Here is a 26476-nt window from a genome sequence, read left to right on the forward strand (position 1 = left end):
AGTTTCATACACTGCTTCTGTGTAGTTTATATTTGAACATATTCTTTTTTCCACAATTACCCACTTAGCGCTACGAATGTCCAGTTGCATTTTCTACAGACAGAGTGTTTCAAAACTGCTCAATCAAAAGTATGGTTTAACTCTGTTAGCTGAATGCTCAGATCAGAAAGAAATTTCACAGAATCCTTCTGTGTAGTTTATATTTGAATATATTCCTTTTTCCACTACTACTCTCTTAGCGCTCCAAATGTCCAGTTGCATTTTCTACAGAAAGAGAGTTCAGATCTGCTCAATCAAAAGTATGGTTTAACTCTGTTAGCTGAATGCACAGATCAGAAAGATGTTTCACAGAATGATTCTGTGTAGTTTATATTTGGAGACATTCCTTTTTCCACTATTACCCTCTTAGCGCTCCGAATCTCCACTTGCATTTTCTACAGAAAGAGTGTTTCAGAACGGCTCAATCAAAACTAAGGTTCAACACTTTTAGTTGAACAAACAGAACAGAAAGAAGTTTCACACAATTCTTCTGTGTAGTTTTTATTTGTAGACATAATTTTTCCCAATATAGGCCTCTTAGCGCTCAGAATGTCCAATTGCAGTTTCTACAGAAAGAGTGTTTCAGAACGGCTCAATCAAAAGTAAGGTTCAACTCTGTTAGTTGAATGCACAGAACAGAAAGAAGTTTCATACAATGCTTCTGTGTAGTTTATATTTGAACATATTCTTTTTTCCACTATTACCCACTTAGCGCTACGAATGTCCAGTTGCATTTTCTACAGACAGTGTGTTTCAAAACTGCTCAATCAAAAGTATGGTTTAACTCTGTTAGATGAATGCTCAGATCAGAAAAAAGTTTCACAGAATGCTTCTGTGTAGTTTATATTTGAATATATTCCTTTTTCCACTACTACGCTCTTAGCGCTCCAACTGTCCAGTTGCATTTTCTACAAAAAGAGTGTTCAGATCTGCTCAATCAAAAGTATGGTTTAACTCTGTTAGCTGAATGCACAGATCAGAAAGAATTTTCACCGAATGATTCTGTGTAGTTTATATTTGAAGACATTCCTTTTTCCACTATTACCCTCTTAGCGCTCCGAATCTCCAATTGCATTTTCTACAAAAAGAGTGTTTCATAACTGCTCCATCAAAAATATGTTTTATCTCTGTTAACTGAATTTACAGATCAGAAATAAGTTTCACAGAATGCATCTGTGTAGTTTTTATTTGAAGATATTCTTTTTCCCAATGTAGGCCTCTTAGCGCTTAGCATGTCCAATTGCAGTTTCTACAGAAAGAGTGTTTCAGAACGGCTCAATCAAAAGTAAGGTTCAACTCTGTTAGTTGAATGCACAGAACAGAAAGAATTTTCACAGAATGCTACTGTGTAGTTTATATTTGAATATATTCATTTTTCCACTATTACCCTCTTAGCGCTCAGAATGTCCACGTGCATTTTCTACAGAAAGAGTGTTCAGAACTGCGCAATCAAAAGTATGGTTTAACTCTGTTAGCTTAATGAACATATCAGAAATAAGTTTCACACAATGCTTCTGTGTAGTTTTTATTTGAAGATATTATTTTTCCCAATATAGGCCTCTTAGCGCTCAGAATGTCCAATTGCAGTTTCTACAGAAAGAGTGTTTCAGAAAGGCTCAATCAAAAGTAAGGTTCAACTCTGTTAGTTGAATGCACAGAACAGAAAGAAGTTTCATACACTGCTTCTGTGTAGTTTATATTTGAACATATTCTTTTTTCCACAATTACCCACTTAGCGCTACGAATGTCCAGTTGCATTTTCTACAGACAGAGTGTTTCAAAACTGCTCAATCAAAAGTATGGTTTAACTCTGTTAGCTGAATGCTCAGATCAGAAAGAAATTTCACAGAATCCTTCTGTGTAGTTTATATTTGAATATATTCCTTTTTTCCCTACTACTCTCTTAGCGCTCCAAATGTCCAGTTGCATTTTCTACAGAAAGAGAGTTCAGATCTGCTCAATCAAAAGTATGGTTTAACTCTGTTAGCTGAATGCACAGATCAGAAAGATGTTTCACAGAATGATTCTGTGTAGTTTGTATTTGGAGACATTCCTTTTTCCACTATTACCCTCTTAGCGCTCCGAATCTCCACTTGCATTTTCTACAGAAAGTGTGTTTCAGAACGGCTCAATCAAAACTAAGGTTCAACTCTTTTAGTTGAACAAACAGAACAGAAAGAAGTTTCACACAATTCTTCTGTGTAGTTTTTATTTGTAGACATTCTTTTTCCCAATATAGGCCTCTTAGCGCTCAGAATGTCCAATTGCAGTTTCTACAGAAAGAGTGTTTCAGAACGGCTCAATCAAAAGTAAGGTTCAACTCTGTTAGTTGAATGCACAGAACAGAAAGAAGTTTCATACAATGCTTCTGTGTAGTTTATATTTGAACATATTCTTTTTTCCACTATTACCCACTTAGCGCTACGAATGTCCAGTTGCATTTTCTACAGACAGAGTGTTTCAAAACTGCTCAATCAAAAGTATGGTTTAACTCTGTTAGCTGAATGCTCAGATCAGAAAGAAGTTTCACAGAATGATTCTGTGTAGTTTATATTTGGAGACATTCCTTTTTCCACTATTACCCTCTTAGCGCTCCGAATCTCCACTTGCATTTTCTACAGAAAGAGTGTTTCAGAACGGCTCAATCAAAACTAAGGTTCAACACTTTTAGTTGAACAAACAGAACAGAAAGAAGTTTCACGCAATTCTTCTGTGTAGTTTTTATTTGTAGACATACTTTTTCCCAATATAGGCCTCTTAGCGCTCAGAATGTCCAATTGCAGTTTCTACAGAAAGAGTGTTTCAGAACGCCTCAATCAAAAGTAAGGTTCAACTCTGTTAGTTGAATGCACAGAACAGAAAGAAGTTTCATACAATGCTTCTGTGTAGTTTATATTTGAACATATTCTTTTTTCCACTATTACCCACTTAGCGCTACGAATGTCCAGTTGCATTTTCTACAGACAGAGTGTTTCAAAACTGCTCAATCAAAAGTATGGTTTAACCCTGTTAGCTGAATGCTCAGATCAGAAAAAAGTTTCACAGAATGCTTCTGTGTAGTTTATATTTGATTATATTCCTTTTTCCACTACTACGCACTTAGCGCTCCAAATGTCCAGTTGCATTTTCTACAGAAAGAGTGTTCAGATCTGCTCAATCAAAAGTATGGTTTAACTCTGCTAGCTGAATGCACAGATCAGAAAGAAGTTTCACCGAATGATTCTGTGTAGTTTATATTTGAAGACATTCCTTTTTCCACTATTACCCTCTTAGCGCTCCGAATCTCCACTTGCATTTTCTACAAAAAGAGTGTTTCATAACTGCTCAATCAAAAATATGTTTTATCTCTGTTAACTGAATTTACAGATCAGAAATAAGTTTCACAGAATGCATCTGTGTAGTTTTTATTTGAAGATATTCTTTTTCCCAATGTAGGCCTCTTAGCGCTTAGCATGTCCAATTGCAGTTTCTACAGAAAGAGTGTTTCAGAACGGCTCAATCAAAAGTAAGGTTCAACTCTGTTAGTTGAATGCACAGAACAGAAAGAATTTTCACAGAATGCTACTGTGTAGTTTATATTTGAATATATTCCTTTTTCCACTATTACCCTCTTAGCGCTCCGAATGTCCACTTGCATTTTCTACAGAAAGAGTGTTCAGAACTGCGCAATCAAAAGTATGGTTTAACTCTGTTAGCTTAATGAACATATCAGAAATAAGTTTCACACAATGCTTCTGTGTAGTTTTTATTTGAAGATATTATTTTTCCCAATATAGGCCTCTTAGCGCTCAGAATGTCCAATTGCTGTTTCTACAGAAAGAGTGTTTCAGAAAGGCTCAATCAAAAGTAAGGTTCAACTCTGTTAGTTGAATGCACAGAACAGAAAGAAGTTTCATACAATGCTTCTGTGTAGATTATATTTGAACATATTCTTTTTTCCACTATTACCCACTTAGCGCTACGAATGTCCAGTTGCATTTTCTACAGACAGAGTGTTTCAAAACTGCTCAATCAAAAGTATGGTTTAACTCTGTTAGCTGAATGCTCAGATCAGAAAGAAGTTTCACAGAATGCTTCTGTGTAGTTTATATTTGAATATATTCCTTTTTCCACTACTACTCTCTTAGCGCTCCAAATGTCCAGTTGCATTTTCTACAGAAAGAGTGTTCAGATCTGCTCAATCAAAAGTATGGTTTAACTCTGTTAGCTGAATGCACAGACCAGAAAGAAGTTTCACAGAATGATTCTGTGTAGTTTATATTTGGAGACATTCCTTTTTCCACTATTACCCTCTTAGCGCTCCGAATCTCCACTTGCATTTTCTACAGAAAGTGTGTTTCAGAACGGCTCAATCAAAACTAAGGTTCAACTCTTTTAGTTGAACAAACAGAACAGAAAGAAGTTTCACACAATTCTTCTGTGTAGTTTTTATTTGTAGACATTCTTTTTCCCAATATAGGCCTCTTAGCGCTCAGAATGTCCAATTGCAGTTTCTACAGAAAGAGTGTTTCAGAACGGCTCAATCAAAAGTAAGGTTCAACTCTGTTAGTTGAATGCACAGAACAGAAAGTAGTTTCATACAATGCTTCTGTGTAGTTTATATTTGAACATATTCTTTTTTCACTATTACCCACTTAGCGCTACGAATGTCCAGTTGCATTTTCTACAGACAGAGTGTTTCAAAACTGCTCAATCAAAAGTATGGTTTAACTCTGTTAGCTGAATGCTCAGATCAGAAAGAAGTTTCACAGAATGCTTCTGTGTAGTTTATATTTGAATATATTCCTTTTTCCACTACTACGCTCTTAACGCTCCAAATGTCCAGTTGCATTTTCTACAGAAAGAGTGTTCAGATCTGCTCAATCAAAAGTATGGTTTAACTCTGCTAGCTGAATGCACAGATCAGAAAGAAGTTTCACCGAATGATTCTGTGTAGTTTATATTTGAAGACATTCCTTTTTCCACTATTACCCTCTTAGCGCTCCGAAACTCCACTTGCATTTTCTACAAAAAGAGTGTTTCATAACTGCTCAATCAAAAATATGTTTTATCTCTGTTAACTGAATTTACAGATCAGAAATAAGTTTCACAGAATGCATCTGTGTAGTTTTTATTTGAAGATATTCTTTTTCCCAATGTAGGCCTCTTAGCGCTTAGCATGTCCAATTGCAGTTTCTACAGAAAGAGTGTTTCAGAACGGCTCAATCAAAAGTAAGGTTCAACTCTGTTAGTTGAATGCACAGAACAGAAAGAATTTTCACAGAATGCTACTGTGTAGTTTATATTTGAATATATTCCTTTTTCCACTATTACCCTCTTAGCGCTCCGAATGTCCACTTGCATTTTCTACAGAAAGAGTGTTCAGAACTGCGCAATCAAAAGTATGGTTTAACTCTGTTAGCTTAATGAACATATCAGAAATAAGTTTCACACAATGTTTCTGTGTAGTTTTTATTTGAAGATATTATTTTTCCCACTATAGGCCTCTTAGCGCTCAGAATGTCCAATTGCAGTTTCTACAGAAAGAGTGTTTCAGAAAGGCTCAATCAAAAGTAAGGTTCAACTCTGTTAGTTGAATGCACAGAACAGAAAGAAGTTTCATACACTGCTTCTGTGTAGTTTATATTTGAACATATTCTTTTTTCCACAATTACCCACTTAGCGCTACGAATGTCCAGTTGCATTTTCTACAGACAGAGTGTTTCAAAACTGCTCAATCAAAAGTATGGTTTAACTCTGTTAGCTGAATGCTCAGATCAGAAAGAAATTTCACAGAATCCTTCTGTGTAGTTTATATTTGAATATATTCCTTTTTCCACTACTACTCTCTTAGCGCTCCAAATGTCCAGTTGCATTTTCTACAGAAAGAGAGTTCAGATCTGCTCAATCAAAAGTATGGTTTAACTCTGTTAGCTGAATGCACAGATCAGAAAGATGTTTCACAGAATGATTCTGTGTAGTTTATATTTGGAGACATTCCTTTTTCCACTATTACCCTCTTAGCGCTCCGAATCTCCACTTGCATTTTCTACAGAAAGAGTGTTTCAGAACGGCTCAATCAAAACTAAGGTTCAACACTTTTAGTTGAACAAACAGAACAGAAAGAAGTTTCACACAATTCTTCTGTGTAGTTTTTATTTGTAGACATACTTTTTCCCAATATAGGCCTCTTAGCGCTCAGAATGTCCAATTGCAGTTTCTACAGAAAGAGTGTTTCAGAAGGGCTCAATCAAAAGTAAGGTTCAACTCTGTTAGTTGAATGCACAGAACAGAAAGAAGTTTCATACAATGCTTCTGTGTAGTTTATATTTGAACATATTCTTTTTTCCACTATTACCCACTTAGCGCTACGAATGTCCAGTTGCATTTTCTACAGACAGAGTGTTTCAAAACTGCTCAATCAAAAGTATGGTTTAACTCTGTTAGATGAATGCTCAGATCAGAAAAAAGTTTCACAGAATGCTTCTGTGTAGTTTATATTTGAATATATTCCTTTTTCCACTACTACGCTCTTAGCGCTCCAAATGTCCAGTTGCATTTTCTACAGAAAGAGTGTTCAGATCTGCTCAATCAAAAGTATGGTTTAACTCTGTTAGCTGAATGCACAGATCAGAAAGAATTTTCACCGAATGATTCTGTGTAGTTTATATTTGAAGACATTCCTTTTTCCACTATTACCCTCTTAGCGCTCCGAATCTCCAATTGCATTTTCTACAAAAAGAGTGTTTCATAACTGCTCCATCAAAAATATGTTTTATCTCTGTTAACTGAATTTACAGATCAGAAATAAGTTTCACAGAATGCATCTGTGTAGTTTTTATTTGAAGATATTCTTTTTCCCAATGTAGGCCTCTTAGCGCTTAGCATGTCCAATTGCAGTTTCTACAGAAAGAGTGTTTCAGAACGGCTCAATCAAAAGTAAGGTTCAACTCTGTTAGTTGAATGCACAGAACAGAAAGAATTTTCACAGAATGCTACTGTGTAGTTTATATTTGAATATATTCCTTTTTTCACTATTACCCTCTTAGCGCTCTGAATGTCCACTTGCATTTTCTACAGAAAGAGTGTTCAGAACTGCGCAATCAAAAGTATGGTTTAACTCTGTTAGCTTAATGAACATATCAGAAAGAAGTTTCACACAATGCTTCTGTGTAGTTTTTATTTGAAGATATTTTTTTTCCCAATATAGGCCTCTTAGCGCTCAGAATGTCCAATTGCTGTTTCTACAGAAAGAGTGTTTCAGAAAGGCTCAATCAAAAGTAAGGTTCAACTCTGTTAGTTGAATGCACAGAACAGAAAGAAGTTTCATACACTGCTTCTGTGTAGTTTATATTTGAACATATTCTTTTTTCCACTATTACCCACTTAGCGCTACGAATGTCCAGTTGCATTTTCTACAGACAGAGTGTTTCAAAACTGCTCAATCAAAAGTATGGTTTAACTCTGTTAGCTGAATGCTCAGATCAGAAAGAAGTTTCACAGAATGCTTCTGTGTAGTTTATATTTGAATATATTCCTTTTTCCACTACTACTCTCTTAGCGCTCCAAATGTTCAGTTGCATTTTCTACAGAAAGAGTGTTCAGATCTGCTCAATCAAAAGTATGGTTTAACTCTGTTAGCTGAATGCACAGACCAGAAAGAAGTTTCACAGAATGATTCTGTGTAGTTTATATTTGGAGACATTCCTTTTTCCACTATTACCCTCTTAGCGCTCCGAATCTCCACTTGCATTTTCTACAGAAAGTGTGTTTCAGAACGGCTCAATCAAAACTAAGGTTCAACTCTTTTAGTTGAACAAACAGAACAGAAAGAAGTTTCACACAATTCTTCTGTGTAGTTTTTATTTGTAGACATTCTTTTTCCCAATATAGGCCTCTTAGCGCTCAGAATGTCCAATTGCAGTTTCTACAGAAAGAGTGTTTCAGAACGGCTCAATCAAAAGTAAGGTTCAACTCTGTTAGTTGAATGCACAGAACAGAAAGAAGTTTCATACAATGCTTCTGTGTAGTTTATATTTGAACATATTCTTTTTTCCACTATTACCCACTTAGCGCTACGAATGTCCAGTTGCATTTTCTACAGTCAGAGTGTTTCAAAACTGCTCAATCAAAAGTATGGTTTAACTCTGTTAGCTGAATGCTCAGATCAGAAAGAAGTTTCACAGAATGATTCTGTGTAGTTTATATTTGGAGACATTCCTTTTTCCACTATTACCCTCTTAGCGCTCCGAATCTCCACTTGCATTTTCTACAGAAAGAGTGTTTCAGAACGGCTCAATCAAAACTAAGGTTCAACACTTTTAGTTGAACAAACAGAACAGAAAGAAGTTTCACACAATTCTTCTGTGTAGTTTTTATTTGTAGACATACTTTTTCCCAATATAGGCCTCTTAGCGCTCAGAATGTCCAATTGCAGTTTCTACAGAAAGAGTGTTTCAGAACGCCTCAATGAAAAGTAAGGTTCAACTCTGTTAGTTGAATGCACAGAACAGAAAGAAGTTTCATACAATGCTTCTGTGTAGTTTATATTTGAACATATTCTTTTTTCCACTATTACCCACTTAGCGCTACGAATGTCCAGTTGCATTTTCTACAGACAGAGTGTTTCAAAACTGCTCAATCAAAAGTATGGTTTAACTCTGTTAGCTGAATGCTCAGATCAGAAAAAAGTTTCACAGAATGCTTCTGTGTAGTTTATATTTGATTATATTCCTTTTTCCACTACTACGCTCTTAGCGCTCCAAATGTCCAGTTGCATTTTCTACAGAAAGAGTGTTCAGATCTGCTCAATCAAAAGTATGGTTTAACTCTGCTAGCTGAATGCACAGATCAGAAAGAAGTTTCACCGAATGATTCTGTGTAGTTTATATTTGAAGACATTCCTTTTTCCACTATTACCCTCTTAGCGCTCCGAATCTCCACTTGCATTTTCTACAAAAAGAGTGTTTCATAACTGCTCAATCAAAAATATGTTTTATCTCTGTTAACTGAATTTACAGATCAGAAATAAGTTTCACAGAATGCATCTGTGTAGTTTTTATTTGAAGATATTCTTTTTCCCAATGTAGGCCTCTTAGCGCTTAGCATGTCCAATTGCAGTTTCTACAGAAAGAGTGTTTCAGAACGGCTCAATCAAAAGTAAGGTTCAACTCTGTTAGTTGAATGCACAGAACAGAAAGAATTTTCACAGAATGCTACTGTGTAGTTTATATTTGAATATATTCCTTTTTCCACTATTACCCTCTTAGCGCTCCGAATGTCCACTTGCATTTTCTACAGAAAGAGTGTTCAGAACTGCGCAATCAAAAGTATGGTTTAACTCTGTTAGCTTAATGAACATATCAGAAATAAGTTTCACACAATGCTTCTGTGTAGTTTTTATTTGAAGATATTATTTTTCCCAATATAGGCCTCTTAGCGCTCAGAATGTCCAATTGCTGTTTCTACAGAAAGAGTGTTTCAGAAAGGCTCAATCAAAAGTAAGGTTCAACTCTGTTAGTTGAATGCACAGAACAGAAAGAAGTTTCATACAATGCTTCTGTGTAGATTATATTTGAACATATTCTTTTTTCCACTATTACCCACTTAGCGCTACGAATGTCCAGTTGCATTTTCTACAGACAGAGTGTTTCAAAACTGCTCAATCAAAAGTATGGTTTAACTCTGTTAGCTGAATGCTCAGATCAGAAAGAAGTTTCACAGAATGCTTCTGTGTAGTTTATATTTGAATATATTCCTTTTTCCACTACTACTCTCTTAGCGCTCCAAATGTCCAGTTGCATTTTCTACAGAAAGAGTGTTCAGATCTGCTCAATCAAAAGTATGGTTTAACTCTGTTAGCTGAATGCACAGACCAGAAAGAAGTTTCACAGAATGATTCTGTGTAGTTTATATTTGGAGACATTCCTTTTTCCACTATTACCCTCTTAGCGCTCCGAATCTCCACTTGCATTTTCTACAGAAAGTGTGTTTCAGAACGGCTCAATCAAAACTAAGGTTCAACTCTTTTAGTTGAACAAACAGAACAGAAAGAAGTTTCACACAATTCTTCTGTGTAGTTTTTATTTGTAGACATTCTTTTTCCCAATATAGGCCTCTTAGCGCTCAGAATGTCCAATTGCAGTTTCTACAGAAAGAGTGTTTCAGAACGGCTCAATCAAAAGTAAGGTTCAACTCTGTTAGTTGAATGCACAGAACAGAAAGTAGTTTCATACAATGCTTCTGTGTAGTTTATATTTGAACATATTCTTTTTTCACTATTACCCACTTAGCGCTACGAATGTCCAGTTGCATTTTCTACAGACAGAGTGTTTCAAAACTGCTCAATCAAAAGTATGGTTTAACTCTGTTAGCTGAATGCTCAGATCAGAAAGAAGTTTCACAGAATGCTTCTGTGTAGTTTATATTTGAATATATTCCTTTTTCCACTACTACGCTCTTAACGCTCCAAATGTCCAGTTGCATTTTCTACAGAAAGAGTGTTCAGATCTGCTCAATCAAAAGTATGGTTTAACTCTGCTAGCTGAATGCACAGATCAGAAAGAAGTTTCACCGAATGATTCTGTGTAGTTTATATTTGAAGACATTCCTTTTTCCACTATTACCCTCTTAGCGCTCCGAAACTCCACTTGCATTTTCTACAAAAAGAGTGTTTCATAACTGCTCAATCAAAAATATGTTTTATCTCTGTTAACTGAATTTACAGATCAGAAATAAGTTTCACAGAATGCATCTGTGTAGTTTTTATTTGAAGATATTCTTTTTCCCAATGTAGGCCTCTTAGCGCTTAGCATGTCCAATTGCAGTTTCTACAGAAAGAGTGTTTCAGAACGGCTCAATCAAAAGTAAGGTTCAACTCTGTTAGTTGAATGCACAGAACAGAAAGAATTTTCACAGAATGCTACTGTGTAGTTTATATTTGAATATATTCCTTTTTCCACTATTACCCTCTTAGCGCTCCGAATGTCCACTTGCATTTTCTACAGAAAGAGTGTTCAGAACTGCGCAATCAAAAGTATGGTTTAACTCTGTTAGCTTAATGAACATATCAGAAATAAGTTTCACACAATGTTTCTGTGTAGTTTTTATTTGAAGATATTATTTTTCCCACTATAGGCCTCTTAGCGCTCAGAATGTCCAATTGCAGTTTCTACAGAAAGAGTGTTTCAGAAAGGCTCAATCAAAAGTAAGGTTCAACTCTGTTAGTTGAATGCACAGAACAGAAAGAAGTTTCATACACTGCTTCTGTGTAGTTTATATTTGAACATATTCTTTTTTCCACAATTACCCACTTAGCGCTACGAATGTCCAGTTGCATTTTCTACAGACAGAGTGTTTCAAAACTGCTCAATCAAAAGTATGGTTTAACTCTGTTAGCTGAATGCTCAGATCAGAAAGAAATTTCACAGAATCCTTCTGTGTAGTTTATATTTGAATATATTCCTTTTTCCACTACTACTCTCTTAGCGCTCCAAATGTCCAGTTGCATTTTCTACAGAAAGAGAGTTCAGATCTGCTCAATCAAAAGTATGGTTTAACTCTGTTAGCTGAATGCACAGATCAGAAAGATGTTTCACAGAATGATTCTGTGTAGTTTATATTTGGAGACATTCCTTTTTCCACTATTACCCTCTTAGCGCTCCGAATCTCCACTTGCATTTTCTACAGAAAGAGTGTTTCAGAACGGCTCAATCAAAACTAAGGTTCAACACTTTTAGTTGAACAAACAGAACAGAAAGAAGTTTCACACAATTCTTCTGTGTAGTTTTTATTTGTAGACATACTTTTTCCCAATATAGGCCTCTTAGCGCTCAGAATGTCCAATTGCAGTTTCTACAGAAAGAGTGTTTCAGAAGGGCTCAATCAAAAGTAAGGTTCAACTCTGTTAGTTGAATGCACAGAACAGAAAGAAGTTTCATACAATGCTTCTGTGTAGTTTATATTTGAACATATTCTTTTTTCCACTATTACCCACTTAGCGCTACGAATGTCCAGTTGCATTTTCTACAGACAGAGTGTTTCAAAACTGCTCAATCAAAAGTATGGTTTAACTCTGTTAGATGAATGCTCAGATCAGAAAAAAGTTTCACAGAATGCTTCTGTGTAGTTTATATTTGAATATATTCCTTTTTCCACTACTACGCTCTTAGCGCTCCAAATGTCCAGTTGCATTTTCTACAGAAAGAGTGTTCAGATCTGCTCAATCAAAAGTATGGTTTAACTCTGTTAGCTGAATGCACAGATCAGAAAGAATTTTCACCGAATGATTCTGTGTAGTTTATATTTGAAGACATTCCTTTTTCCACTATTACCCTCTTAGCGCTCCGAATCTCCAATTGCATTTTCTACAAAAAGAGTGTTTCATAACTGCTCCATCAAAAATATGTTTTATCTCTGTTAACTGAATTTACAGATCAGAAATAAGTTTCACAGAATGCATCTGTGTAGTTTTTATTTGAAGATATTCTTTTTCCCAATGTAGGCCTCTTAGCGCTTAGCATGTCCAATTGCAGTTTCTACAGAAAGAGTGTTTCAGAACGGCTCAATCAAAAGTAAGGTTCAACTCTGTTAGTTGAATGCACAGAACAGAAAGAATTTTCACAGAATGCTACTGTGTAGTTTATATTTGAATATATTCCTTTTTTCACTATTACCCTCTTAGCGCTCTGAATGTCCACTTGCATTTTCTACAGAAAGAGTGTTCAGAACTGCGCAATCAAAAGTATGGTTTAACTCTGTTAGCTTAATGAACATATCAGAAAGAAGTTTCACACAATGCTTCTGTGTAGTTTTTATTTGAAGATATTTTTTTTCCCAATATAGGCCTCTTAGCGCTCAGAATGTCCAATTGCTGTTTCTACAGAAAGAGTGTTTCAGAAAGGCTCAATCAAAAGTAAGGTTCAACTCTGTTAGTTGAATGCACAGAACAGAAAGAAGTTTCATACACTGCTTCTGTGTAGTTTATATTTGAACATATTCTTTTTTCCACTATTACCCACTTAGCGCTACGAATGTCCAGTTGCATTTTCTACAGACAGAGTGTTTCAAAACTGCTCAATCAAAAGTATGGTTTAACTCTGTTAGCTGAATGCTCAGATCAGAAAGAAGTTTCACAGAATGCTTCTGTGTAGTTTATATTTGAATATATTCCTTTTTCCACTACTACTCTCTTAGCGCTCCAAATGTTCAGTTGCATTTTCTACAGAAAGAGTGTTCAGATCTGCTCAATCAAAAGTATGGTTTAACTCTGTTAGCTGAATGCACAGACCAGAAAGAAGTTTCACAGAATGATTCTGTGTAGTTTATATTTGGAGACATTCCTTTTTCCACTATTACCCTCTTAGCGCTCCGAATCTCCACTTGCATTTTCTACAGAAAGTGTGTTTCAGAACGGCTCAATCAAAACTAAGGTTCAACTCTTTTAGTTGAACAAACAGAACAGAAAGAAGTTTCACACAATTCTTCTGTGTAGTTTTTATTTGTAGACATTCTTTTTCCCAATATAGGCCTCTTAGCGCTCAGAATGTCCAATTGCAGTTTCTACAGAAAGAGTGTTTCAGAACGGCTCAATCAAAAGTAAGGTTCAACTCTGTTAGTTGAATGCACAGAACAGAAAGAAGTTTCATACAATGCTTCTGTGTAGTTTATATTTGAACATATTCTTTTTTCCACTATTACCCACTTAGCGCTACGAATGTCCAGTTGCATTTTCTACAGTCAGAGTGTTTCAAAACTGCTCAATCAAAAGTATGGTTTAACTCTGTTAGCTGAATGCTCAGATCAGAAAGAAGTTTCACAGAATGATTCTGTGTAGTTTATATTTGGAGACATTCCTTTTTCCACTATTACCCTCTTAGCGCTCCGAATCTCCACTTGCATTTTCTACAGAAAGAGTGTTTCAGAACGGCTCAATCAAAACTAAGGTTCAACACTTTTAGTTGAACAAACAGAACAGAAAGAAGTTTCACACAATTCTTCTGTGTAGTTTTTATTTGTAGACATACTTTTTCCCAATATAGGCCTCTTAGCGCTCAGAATGTCCAATTGCAGTTTCTACAGAAAGAGTGTTTCAGAACGCCTCAATGAAAAGTAAGGTTCAACTCTGTTAGTTGAATGCACAGAACAGAAAGAAGTTTCATACAATGCTTCTGTGTAGTTTATATTTGAACATATTCTTTTTTCCACTATTACCCACTTAGCGCTACGAATGTCCAGTTGCATTTTCTACAGACAGAGTGTTTCAAAACTGCTCAATCAAAAGTATGGTTTAACTCTGTTAGCTGAATGCTCAGATCAGAAAAAAGTTTCACAGAATGCTTCTGTGTAGTTTATATTTGATTATATTCCTTTTTCCACTACTACGCTCTTAGCGCTCCAAATGTCCAGTTGCATTTTCTACAGAAAGAGTGTTCAGATCTGCTCAATCAAAAGTATGGTTTAACTCTGCTAGCTGAATGCACAGATCAGAAAGAAGTTTCACCGAATGATTCTGTGTAGTTTATATTTGAAGACATTCCTTTTTCCACTATTACCCTCTTAGCGCTCCGAATCTCCACTTGCATTTTCTACAAAAAGAGTGTTTCATAACTGCTCAATCAAAAATATGTTTTATCTCTGTTAACTGAATTTACAGATCAGAAATAAGTTTCACAGAATGCATCTGTGTAGTTTTTATTTGAAGATATTCTTTTTCCCAATGTAGGCCTCTTAGCGCTTAGCATGTCCAATTGCAGTTTCTACAGAAAGAGTGTTTCAGAACGGCTCAATCAAAAGTAAGGTTCAACTCTGTTAGTTGAATGCACAGAACAGAAAGAATTTTCACAGAATGCTACTGTGTAGTTTATATTTGAATATATTCCTTTTTCCACTATTACCCTCTTAGCGCTCCGAATGTCCACTTGCATTTTCTACAGAAAGAGTGTTCAGAACTGCGCAATCAAAAGTATGGTTTAACTCTGTTAGCTTAATGAACATATCAGAAATAAGTTTCACACAATGCTTCTGTGTAGTTTTTATTTGAAGATATTATTTTTCCCAATATAGGCCTCTTAGCGCTCAGAATGTCCAATTGCTGTTTCTACAGAAAGAGTGTTTCAGAAAGGCTCAATCAAAAGTAAGGTTCAACTCTGTTAGTTGAATGCACAGAACAGAAAGAAGTTTCATACAATGCTTCTGTGTAGATTATATTTGAACATATTCTTTTTTCCACTATTACCCACTTAGCGCTACGAATGTCCAGTTGCATTTTCTACAGACAGAGTGTTTCAAAACTGCTCAATCAAAAGTATGGTTTAACTCTGTTAGCTGAATGCTCAGATCAGAAAGAAGTTTCACAGAATGCTTCTGTGTAGTTTATATTTGAATATATTCCTTTTTCCACTACTACTCTCTTAGCGCTCCAAATGCCAGTTGCATTTTCTACAGAAAGAGTGTTCAGATCTGCTCAATCAAAAGTATGGTTTAACTCTGTTAGCTGAATGCACAGACCAGAAAGAAGTTTCACAGAATGATTCTGTGTAGTTTATATTTGGAGACATTCCTTTTTCCACTATTACCCTCTTAGCGCTCCGAATCTCCACTTGCATTTTCTACAGAAAGTGTGTTTCAGAACGGCTCAATCAAAACTAAGGTTCAACTCTTTTAGTTGAACAAACAGAACACAAAGAAGTTTCACACAATTCTTCTGTGTAGTTTTTATTTGTAGACATTCTTTTTCCCAATATAGGCCTCTTAGCGCTCAGAATGTCCAATTGCAGTTTCTACAGAAAGAGTGTTTCAGAACGGCTCAATCAAAAGTAAGGTTCAACTCTGTTAGTTGAATGCACAGAACAGAAAGTAGTTTCATACAATGCTTCTGTGTAGTTTATATTTGAACATATTCTTTTTTCACTATTACCCACTTAGCGCTACGAATGTCCAGTTGCATTTTCTACAGACAGAGTGTTTCAAAACTGCTCAATCAAAAGTATGGTTTAACTCTGTTAGCTGAATGCTCAGATCAGAAAGAAGTTTCACAGAATGCTTCTGTGTAGTTTATATTTGAATATATTCCTTTTTCCACTACTACGCTCTTAACGCTCCAAATGTCCAGTTGCATTTTCTACAGAAAGAGTGTTCAGATCTGCTCAATCAAAAGTATGGTTTAACTCTGCTAGCTGAATGCACAGATCAGAAAGAAGTTTCACCGAATGATTCTGTGTAGTTTATATTTGAAGACATTCCTTTTTCCACTATTACCCTCTTAGCGCTCCGAATCTCCACTTGCATTTTCTACAAAAAGTGTGTTTCATAACTGCTCAATCAAAAATATGTTTTATCTCTGTTAACTGAATTTACAGATCAGAAATAAGTTTCACAGAATGCATCTGTGTAGTTTTTATTTGAAGATATTCTTTTTCCCAATGTAGGCCTCTTAGCGCTTAGCATGTCCAATTGCAGTTTCTACAGAAAGAGTGTTTCAGAACGGCTCAATCAAAACTAAGGTTCAACTCTGTTAGTTGAATGCACAGAACAGAAAGAATTTTCACAGAATGCTACTGTGTAGTTTATATTTGAATATATTCCTTTTTCCACTATTACCCTCTTAGCGCTCCGAATGTCCACTTGCATTTTCTACAGAAAGAGTGTTCAGAACTGCGCAATCAAAAGTATGGTTTAACTCTGTTAGCTTAATGAACATATCAGAAATAAGTTTCACACAATGCTTCCGTGTAGTTTTTATTTGAAGATATTATTTTTCCCAATATAGGCCTCTTAGCGCTCAGAATGTCCAATTGCAGTTTCTACAGAAAGAGTGTTTCAGAAAGGCTCAATCAAAAGTAAGGTTCAACTCTGTTAGTTGAATGCACAGAACAGAAAGTAGTTTCATACACTGCTTCTGTGTAGTTTATATTTGAACATATTCTTTTTTCCACAATTACCCACTTAGCGCTACGAATGTCCAGTTGCATTTTCTACAGACAGAGTGTTTCAAAACTGCTCAATCAAAAGTATGGTTTAACTCTGTTAGCTGAATGCTCAGATCAGAAAGAAATTTCACAGAATCCTTCTGTGTAGTTTATATTTGAATATATTCCTTTTTCCACTACTACTCTCTTAGCGCTCCAAATGTCCAGTTGCATTTTCTACAGAAAGAGAGTTCAGATCTGCTCAATCAAAAGTATGGTTTAACTCTGTTAGCTGAATGCACAGATCAGAAAGATGTTTCACAGAATGATTCTGTGTAGTTTATATTTGGAGACATTCCTTTTTCCACTATTACCCTCTTAGCGCTCCGAATCTCCACTTGCATTTTCTACAGAAAGAGTGTTTCAGAACTGCTCAATCAAAACTAAGGTTCAACACTTTTAGTTGAACAAACAGAACAGAAAGAAGTTTCACACAATTCTTCTGTGTAGTTTTTATTTGTAGACATACTTTTTCCCAATATAGGCCTCTTAGCGCTCAGAATGTCCAATTGCAGTTTCTACAGAAAGAGTGTTTCAGAACGGCTCAATCAAAAGTAAGGTTCAACTCTGTTAGTTGAATGCACAGAACAGAAAGAAGTTTCATACAATGCTTCTGTGTAGTTTATATTTGAACATATTCTTTTTTCCACTATTACCCACTTAGCGCTACGAATGTCCAGTTGCATTTTCTACAGACAGAGTGTTTCAAAACTGCTCAATCAAAAGTATGGTTTAACTCTGTTAGATGAATGCTCAGATCAGAAAAAAGTTTCACAGAATGCTTCTGTGTAGTTTATATTTGAATATATTCCTTTTTCCACTACTACGCTCTTAGCGCTCCAAATGTCCAGTTGCATTTTCTACAGAAAGAGTGTTCAGATCTGCTCAATCAAAAGTATGGTTTAACTCTGCTAGCTGAATGCACAGATCAGAAAGAATTTTCACCGAATGATTCTGTGTAGTTTATATTTGAAGACATTCCTTTTTCCACTATTACCCTCTTAGCGCTCCGAATCTCCAATTGCATTTTCTACAAAAAGAGTGTTTCATAACTGCTCCATCAAAAATATGTTTTATCTCTGTTAACTGAATTTACAGATCAGAAATAAGTTTCACAGAATGCATCTGTGTAGTTTTTATTTGAAGATATTCTTTTTCCCAATGTAGGCCTCTTAGCACTTAGCATGTCCAATTGCAGTTTCTACAGAAAGAGTGTTTCAGAACGGCTCAATCAAAAGTAAGGTTCAACTCTGTTAGTTGAATGCACAGAACAGAAAGAATTTTCACAGAATGCTACTGTGTAGTTTATATTTGAATATATTCCTTTTTCCACTATTACCCTCTTAGCGCTCTGAATGTCCACTTGCATTTTCTACAGAAAGAGTGTTCAGAACTGCGCAATCAAAAGTATGGTTTAACTCTGTTAGCTTAATGAACATATCAGAAAGAAGTTTCACACAATGCTTCTGTGTAGTTTTTATTTGAAGATATTTTTTTTCCCAATATAGGCCTCTTAGCGCTCAGAATGTCCAATTGCTGTTTCTACAGAAAGAGTGTTTCAGAAAGGCTCAATCAAAAGTAAGGTTCAACTCTGTTAGTTGAATGCACAGAACAGAAAGAAGTTTCATACAATGCTTCTGTGTAGTTTATATTTGAACATATTCTTTTTTCCACTATTACCCACTTAGCGCTACGAATGTCCAGTTGCATTTTCTACAGACAGAGTGTTTCAAAACTGCTCAATCAAAAGTATGGTTTAAATCTGTTAGCTGAATGCTCAGATCAGAAAGAAGTTTCACAGAATGCTTCTGTGTAGTTTATATTTGAATATATTCCTTTTTCCACTACTACTCTCCTAGCGCTACAAATGTCCAGTTGCATTTTCTACAGAAAGAGTGTTCAGATCTGCTCAATCAAAAGTATGGTTTAACTCTGTTAGCTGAATGCACAGACCAGAAAGAAGTTTCACAGAATGATTCTGTGTAGTTTATATTTGGAGACATTCCTTTTTCCACTATTACCCTCTAAGCTCTCCGAATCTCCACTTGCATTTTCTAAAGAAAGTGTGTTTCAGAACGGCTCAATCAAAACTAATGTTCAACTCTTTTAGTTGAACAAACAGAACAGAAAGAAGTTTCACACAATTCTTCTGTGTAGTTTTTATTTGTAGACATTCTTTTTCCCAATATAGGCCTCTTAGCGCTCAGAATGTCCAATTGCAGTTTCTACAGAAAGAGTGTTTCAGAACGGCTCAATCAAAAGTAAGGTTCAACTCTGTTAGTTGAATGCACAGAACAGAAAGAAGTTTCATACAATGCTTCTGTGTAGTTTATATTTGAACATATTCTTTTTTCCACTATTACCCACTTAGCGCTACGAATGTCCAGTTGCATTTTCTACAGACAAAGTGTTTCAAAACTGCTCAATCAAAAGTATGGTTTAACTCTGTTAGCTGAATGCTCAGGTCAGAAAGAAGTTTCACAGAATGATTCTGTGTAGTTTATATTTGGAGACATTCCTTTTTCCACTATTACCCTCTTAGCGCTCCGAATCTCCACTTGCATTTTCTACAGAAAGAGTGTTTCAGAACGGCTCAATCAAAACTAAGGTTCAACACTTTTAGTTGAACAAACAGAACAGAAAGAAGTTTCACACAATTCTTCGGTGTAGTTTTTATTTGTAGACATACTTTTTCCCAATATAGGCCTCTTAGCGCTCAGAATGTCCAATTGCAGTTTCTACAGAAAGAGTGTTTCAGAACGCCTCAATCAAAAGTAAGGTTCAACTCTGTTAGTTGAATGCACAGAACAGAAAGAAGTTTCATACAATGCTTCTGTGTGGTTTATATTTGAACATATTCTTTTTTCCACTATTACCCACTTAGCGCTACGAATGTCCAGTTGCATTTTCTACAGACAGAGTGTTTCAAAACTGCTCAATCAAAAGTTTGGTTTAACCCTGTTAGCTGAATGCTCAGATCAGAAAAAAGTTTCACAGAATGCTTCTGTGTAGTTTATATTTGATTATATTCCTTTTTCCACTACTACGCTCTTAGCGCTCCAAATGTCCAGTTGCATTTTCTACAGAAAGAGTGTTCAGATCTGCTCAATCAAAAGTATGTTTTAACTCTGCTAGCTGAATGCACAGATCAGAAAGAAGTTTCACCGAATGATTCTGTGTAGTTTATATTTGAAGACATTCCTTTTTCCACTATTACCCCCTTAGCGCTCCGAATCTCCACTTGCATTTTGTACAAAAAGAGTGTTTCATAACTGCTCAATCATAAATATGTTTTATCTCTGTTAACTGAATTTACAGATCAGAAATAAGTTTCACAGAATGCATCTGTGTAGTTTTTATTTGAAGATATTCTTTTTCCCAATGTAGGCCTCTTAGCGCTTAGCATGTCCAATTGCAGTTTCTACAGAAAGAGTGTTTCAGAACGGCTCAATCCAAAGTAAGGTTCAACTCTGTTAGTTGAATGCACAGTACAGAAAGAATTTTCACAGAATGCTACTGTGTAGTTTATATTTGAATATATTCCTTTTTCCACTATTACCCTCTTAGCGCTCCGAATGTCCACTTGCATTTTCTACAGAAAGAGTGTTCAGAACTGCGCAATCAAAAGTATGGTTTAACTCTGTTAGCTTAATGAACATATCAGAAATAAGTTTCACACAATGCTTCTGTGTAGTTTTTATTTGAAGATATTATTTTTCCCAATATAGGCCTCTTAGCGCTCAGAATGTCCAATTGCTGTTTCTACAGAAAGAGTGTTTCAGAAAGGCTCAATCAAAAGTAAGGTTCAACTCTGTTAGTTGAATGCACAGAACAGAAAGAAGTTTCATACAATGCTTCTGTGTAGATTATATTTGAACATATTGTTTTTTCCACTATTACCCACTTAGCGCTACGAATGTCCAGTTGCATTTTCTACAGACAGAGTGTTTCAAAACTGCTCAATCAAAAGTATGGTTTAACTCTGTTAGCTGAATGCTCAGATCAGAAAGAAGTTTCACAGAATGCTTCTGTGTAGTTTATATTTGAATATATTCCTTTTTCCACTACTACGCTCTTAGCGCTCCAATTGTCCAGTTGCATTTTCTACAGAAAGAGTGTTCAGATCTGCTCAATCAAAAGTATGTTTTAACTCTGTTAGCTGAATGCACAGATCAGAAAGAATTTTCACCGAATGATTCTGTGTAGTTTATATTTGAAGACATTCCTTTTTCCACTATTACCCTCTTAGCGCTCCGAATCTCCAATTGCATTTTCTACAAAAAGAGTGTTTCATAACTGCTCCATCAAAAATATGTTTTATCTCTGTTAACTGAATTTACAGATCAGAAATAAGTTTCACAGAATGCATCTGTGTAGTTTTTATTTGAAGATATTCTTTTTCCCAATGTAGGCCTCTTAGCGCTTAGCATGTCCAATTGCAGTTTCTACAGAAAGAGTGTTTCAGAACGGCTCAATCAAAAGTAAGGTTCAACTCTGTTAGTTGAATGCACAGAACAGAAAGAATTTTCACAGAATGCTACTGTGTAGTTTATATTTGAATATATTCCTTTTTCCACTATTACCCTCTTAGCGCTCTGAATGTCCACTTGCATTTTCTACAGAAAGAGTGTTCAGAACTGCGCAATCAAAAGTATGGTTTAACTCTGTTAGCTTAATGAACATATGAGAAAGAAGTTTCACACAATGCTTCTGTGTAGTTTTTATTTGAAGACATTATTTTTCCCAATATAGGCCTCTTAGCGCTCAGAATGTCCAATTGCTGTTTCTACAGAAAGAGTGTTTCAGAAAGGCTCAATCAAAAGTAAGGTTCAACTCTGTTAGTTGAATGCACAGAACAGAAAGAAGTTTAATACAATGCTTCTGTGTAGTTTATATTTGAACATATTCTTTTTTCCACTATTACCCACTTAGCGCTACGAATGTCCAGTTGCATTTTCTACAGACAGAGTGTTTCAAAACTGCTCAATCAAAAGTATGGTTTAACCCTGTTAGCTGAATGCTCAGATCAGAAAAAAGTTTCACAGAATGCTTCTGTGTAGTTTATATTTGATTATATTCCTTTTTCCACTACTACGCTCTTAGCGCTCCAAATGTCCAGTTGCATTTTCTACAGAAAGAGTGTTCAGATCTGCTCAATCAAAAGTATGGTTTAACTCTGCTAGCTGAATGCACAGATCAGAAAGAAGTTTCACCGAATGATTCTGTGTAGTTTATATTTGAAGACATTCCTTTTTCCACTATTACCCTCTTAGCGCTCCGAATCTCCACTTGCATTTTCTACAAAAAGAGTGTTTCATAACTGCTCAATCAAAAATATGTTTTATCTCTGTTAACTGAATTTACAGATCAGAAATAAGTTTCACAGAATGCATCTGTGTAGTTTTTATTTGAAGATATTCTTTTTCCCAATGTAGGCCTCTTAGCGCTTAGCATGTCCAATTGCAGTTTCTACAGAAAGAGTGTTTCAGAACGGCTCAATCAAAAGTAAGGTTCAACTCTGTTAGTTGAATGCACAGAACAGAAAGTATTTTCACAGAATGCTACTGTGTAGTTTATATTTGAATATATTCCTTTTTCCACTATTACCCTCTTAGCGCTCCAAATGTCCAGTTGCATTTTCTACAGAAAGAGTGTTCAGATCTGCTCAATCAAAAGTATGGTTTAACTCTGTTAGCTGAATGCACAGACCAGAAAGAAGTTTCACAGAATGATTCTGTGTAGTTTATATTTGGAGACATTCCTTTTTCCACTATTACCCTCTTAGCGCTCCGAATCTCCACTTGCATTTTCTACAGAAAGTGTGTTTCAGAACGGCTCAATCAAAACTAAGGTTCAACTCTTTTAGTTGAACAAACAGAACAGAAAGAAGTTTCACACAATTCTTCTGTGTAGTTTTTATTTGTAGACATTCTTTTTCCCAATATAGGCCTCTTAGCGCTCAGAATGTCCAATTGCAGTTTCTACAGAAAGAGTGTTTCAGAACGGCTCAATCAAAAGTAAGGTTCAACTCTGTTAGTTGAATGCACAGAACAGAAAGTAGTTTCATACAATGCTTCTGTGTAGTTTATATTTGAACATATTGTTTTTTCACTATTACCCACTTAGCGCTACGAATGTTCAGTTGCATTTTCTACAGACAGAGTGTTTCAAAACTGCTCAATCAAAAGTATGGTTTAACTCTGTTAGCTGAATGCTCAGATCAGAAAGAAGTTTCACAGAATGCTTCTGTGTAGTTTATATTTGAATATATTCCTTTTTCCACTACTACGCTCTTAACGCTCCAAATGTCCAGTTGCATTTTCTACAGAAAGAGTGTTCAGATCTGCTCAATCAAAAGTATGGTTTAACTCTGCTAGCTGAATGCACAGATCAGAAAGAAGTTTCACCGAATGATTCTGTGTAGTTTATATTTGAAGACATTCCTTTTTCCACTATTACCCTCTTAGCGCTCCGAATCTCCACTTGCATTTTCTACAAAAAGAGTGTTTCATAACTGCTCAATCAAAAATATGTTTTATCTCTGTTAACTGAATTTACAGATCAGAAATAAGTTTCACAGAATGCATCTGTGTAGTTTTTATTTGAAGATATTCTTTTTCCCAATGTAGGCCTCTTAGCGCTTAGCATGTCCAATTGCAGTTTCTACAGAAAGAGTGTTTCAGAACGGCTCAATCAAAAGTAAGGTTCAACTCTGTTAGTTGAATGCACAGAACAGAAAGAATTTTCACAGAATGCTACTGTGTAGTTTATATTTGAATATATTCCTTTTTCCACTATTACCCTCTTAGCGCTCCGAATGTCCACTTGCATTTTCTACAGAAAGAGTGTTCAGAACTGCGCAATCAAAAGTATGGTTTAACTCTGTTAGCTTAATGAACATATCAGAAATAAGTTTCACACAATGCTTCTGTGTAGTTTTTATTTGAAGATATTATTTTTCCCAATAGAGGCCTCTTAGCGCTCAGAATGTCCAATTGCAGTTTCTACAGAAAGAGTGTTTCAGAAAGGCTCAATCAAAAGTAAGGTTCAACTCTGTTAGTTGAATGCACAGAACAGAAAGGAGTTTCATACACTGCTTCTGTGTAGTTTATATTTGAACATATTCTTTTTTCCACAATTACCCACTTAGCGCTACGAATGTCCAGTTGCATTTTCTACAGACAGAGTGTTTCAAAACTTCTCAATCAAAAGTATGGTTTAACTCTGTTAGCTGAATGCTCAGATCAGAAAGAAATTTCACAGAATCCTTCTGTGTAGTTTATATTTGAATATATTCCTTTTTCCACTACTACTCTCTTAGCGCTCCAAATGTCCAGTTGCATTTTCTACAGAAAGAGAGTTCAGATCTGCTCAATCAAAAGTATGGTTTAACTCTGTTAGCTGAATGCACAGACCAGAAAGAAGTTTCACAGAATGATTCTGTGTAGTTTATATTTGGAGACATTCCTTTTTCCACTATTACCCTCTAAGCGCTCCGAATCTCCACTTGCATTTTCTAAAGAAAGTGTGTTTCAGAACGGCTCAATCAAAACTAATGTTCAACTCTTTTAGTTGAACAAACAGAACAGAAAGAAGTTTCACACAATTCTTCTGTGTAGTTTTTATTTGTAGACATTCTTTTTCCCAATATAGGCCTCTTAGCGCTCAGAATGTCCAATTGCAGTTTCTACAGAAAGAGTGTTTCAGAACGGCTCAATCAAAAGTAAGGTTCAACTCTGTTAGTTGAATGCACAGAACAGAAAGAAGTTTCATACAATGCTTCTGTGTAGTTTATATTTGAACATATTCTTTTTTCCACTATTACCCACTTAGCGCTACGAATGTCCAGTTGCATTTTCTACAGACAAAGTGTTTCAAAACTGCTCAATCAAAAGTATGGTTTAACTCTGTTAGCTGAATGCTCAGATCAGAAAGAAGTTTCACAGAATGATTCTGTGTAGTTTATATTTGGAGACATTCCTTTTTCCACTATTACCCTCTTAGCGCTCCGAATCTCCACTTGCATTTTCTACAGAAAGAGTGTTTCAGAACGGCTCAATCAAAACTAAGGTTCAACACTTTTAGTTGAACAAACAGAACAGAAAGAAGTTTCACACAATTCTTCGGTGTAGTTTTTATTTGTAGACATACTTTTTCCCAATATAGGCCTCTTAGCGCTCAGAATGTCCAATTGCAGTTTCTACAGAAAGAGTGTTTCAGAACGCCTCAATCAAAAGTAAGGTTCAACTCTGTTAGTTGAATGCACAGAACAGAAAGAAGTTTCATACAATGCTTCTGTGTGGTTTATATTTGAACATATTCTTTTTTCCACTATTACCCACTTAGCGCTACGAATGTCCAGTTGCATTTTCTACAGACAGAGTGTTTCAAAACTGCTCAATCAAAAGTTTGGTTTAACCCTGTTAGCTGAATGCTCAGATCAGAAAAAAGTTTCACAGAATGCTTCTGTGTAGTTTATATTTGATTATATTCCTTTTTCCACTACTACGCTCTTAGCGCTCCAAATGTCCAGTTGCATTTTCTACAGAAAGAGTGTTCAGATCTGCTCAATCAAAAGTATGGTTTAACTCTGCTAGCTGAATGCACAGATCAGAAAGAAGTTTCACTGAATGATTCTGTGTAGTTTATATTTGAAGACATTCCTTTTTCCACTATTACCCCCTTAGCGCTCCGAATCTCCACTTGCATTTTCTACAAAAAGAGTGTTTCATAACTGCTCAATCAAAAATATGTTTTATCTCTGTTAACTGAATTTACAGATCAGAAATAAGTTTCACAGAATGCATCTGTGTAGTTTTTATTTGAAGATATTCTTTTTCCCAATGTAGGCCTCTTAGCGCTTAGCATGTCCAATTGCAGTTTCTACAGAAAGAGTGTTTCAGAACGGCTCAATCCAAAGTAAGGTTCAACTCTGTTAGTTGAATGCACAGTACAGAAAGAATTTTCACAGAATGCTACTGTGTAGTTTATATTTGAATATATTCCTTTTTCCACTATTACCCTCTTAGCGCTCCGAATGTCCACTTGCATTTTCTACAGAAAGAGTGTTCAGAACTGCGCAATCAAAAGTATGGTTTAACTCTGTTAGCTTAATGAACATATCAGAAATAAGTTTCACACAATGCTTCTGTGTAGTTTTTATTTGAAGATATTATTTTTCCCAATATAGGCCTCTTAGCGCTCAGAATGTCCAATTGCTGTTTCTACAGAAAGAGTGTTTCAGAAAGGCTCAATCAAAAGTAAGGTTCAACTCTGTTAGTTGAATGCACAGAACAGAAAGAAGTTTCATACAATGCTTCTGTGTAGATTATATTTGAACATATTGTTTTTTCCACTATTACCCACTTAGCGCTACGAATGTCCAGTTGCATTTTCTACAGACAGAGTGTTTCAAAACTGCTCAATCAAAAGTATGGTTTAACTCTGTTAGCTGAATGCTCAGATCAGAAAGAAGTTTCACAGAATGCTTC

This window comes from Symphalangus syndactylus, chromosome 16 (genome assembly GCF_028878055.3).
Source record: "Symphalangus syndactylus isolate Jambi chromosome 16, NHGRI_mSymSyn1-v2.1_pri, whole genome shotgun sequence".
NCBI classification, from domain to species: domain Eukaryota; kingdom Metazoa; phylum Chordata; class Mammalia; order Primates; family Hylobatidae; genus Symphalangus; species Symphalangus syndactylus.